The sequence below is a fragment of the Frankliniella occidentalis genome, unplaced genomic scaffold (assembly GCF_000697945.3).
Source record: "Frankliniella occidentalis isolate FOCC.00 unplaced genomic scaffold, Focc_3.1 Scaffold95, whole genome shotgun sequence".
Taxonomy (NCBI): domain Eukaryota; kingdom Metazoa; phylum Arthropoda; class Insecta; order Thysanoptera; family Thripidae; genus Frankliniella; species Frankliniella occidentalis.
Genome location: NW_026267224.1, coordinates 439,527 through 441,085, shown reverse-complemented (window position 1 = coordinate 441,085; position 1,559 = coordinate 439,527). Strand labels below are relative to the sequence as shown.

The window sequence follows — 1,559 nt, the reverse complement described above, 5'->3', positions numbered from 1 at the left end:
CTCCGCTCCAAACGGGGTGGAACGGGGACGCCTGTGGATAGGCAGGCCCGCCGGACAGGGCTGTCCAATGGCTGCCTACCGCGCAGGGGCTCCGCAGAGCCCGGCAGAGCCAGCCAGCGCACTACCGCTGCCAGCTGACAAGCTGACTTGGGACAAGTGCAACCGAGTGTAACCTGGTCTTCTTGCATATTTCGAGCTCTCTCTCTTCCCTCCCTCCCTCTCTCTCTCTCTCTCTCTCTCTCTCTCTCTCTCTCTCACACACACAGACACAGGGTCATGGTCCAAGAATGTGTGTGCTTGAGGTGTGTCCTCTCTGCGATTGCCAAAAAGTGCCGCGAGCCGAGCGTCTCTGTATACTGTACGTAACGCCCTTTGCTTCCACGAATGAAAAACTTAGAAGTCGCTCTGATTGCGCTATCGCGATGTTTGATTGAATTTTATTTTAAAGTTTAAATTTTCGCGCGTTCGTGACTAGTGGCGACAGCAGTCTCACTCTACTGGTCCATTGTGGGCGGCAGGCGCGCGCGCGAGCCAGCGAGCCCGGCGCTCTTTGCGGCGCTGCCGAGTGACCTTCAGAGTTCATCCACTGGATCCAATGAATAATCAGCGGCGAGAGAGAGGAGAGAGAGAGAGAGAGAGAGAGAGAGAGAGAGGGGGGGGGGGAAAGGGAGGGGTGTCGGTACTACGGATATTGGCCTCATTGTTGGCGGCGTGCCGCGAGCGGCGTGAACAAACCCGCAGACGGACTGACGGACGGACAGACAGGCAGACAGACAGACAGACAGACAGATAGACGGGCGGACGCACTATGCTGGCGGTGTGACGGGGCAGGGCAGCGTGCGCTGCGGTGTGGCCATCCGGCCATCCGGCCCGAGCGAAGTGACATTGGCCTACGATATACGTAGCACCGCGTCCGTCGGCTGTGCAAAAGGTATTTTGAAGCCCGTAATTTTTCCGCAAAACATTAAAATCTTTCCAGAAAAAAAAATGAAAAAGAAAAACAGATTTTTTCTCCGGAAAAATTGGGAACAGAGAAAAGATTTTTTTCCAGGAAAATGAGGAGCACATTACTACTTTGGGGGAAAAGTAGTAACATTTTTACAAAAGAAAATCTTGAAAAAAATTCTCAAAATTACTTTCCTTAGAAAATTGAAAGGACGGGCAGGGTCTGAGCTGGAATCTGTACTCTGTAACAACATCTCTGAGTTGACTGACTTTCCCGGTCTGTGACACACAGCCCTGAGATGACGACAGTCGAGATGAGGCTGGAGCGGGCTGGAGTTAATCTTGTCGCACCTGTTCCAGCCCGGCGCACCGTTGTGTCCTCTCCTACGCAGCTCTGAACAGAACAGCCATAGCCAGTGATCGGCCCGACAAAAGCGTCATCGTGTATATACTGTATATTTCGGTACGGGAACCCCCTGCCGTGCCGCGGCCCCATTGGTCAGCCGCCCGGACCAATCACAGCAGCCGGTCGGTCGGCTCGTGGCGGGTCCCTGTCGGGTCCCTGTCGGTCCCCAGCCCCCCCCTGTCCCCTAACCCCTTGCGGGTCCCGAGCT

The 1,559-nt window shown here is 55.0% G+C and overlaps 1 protein-coding gene across 2 annotated transcripts in view; it reads right to left on the bottom strand.

Annotated features, from left to right (window-relative positions):
* LOC113217374 (fibronectin type-III domain-containing protein 3A) overlaps nucleotides 1-1,559 on the bottom strand; it is a 23,689-nt gene that overhangs the window by 19,344 nt on the left and 2,786 nt on the right. The window lies entirely within an intron of this gene.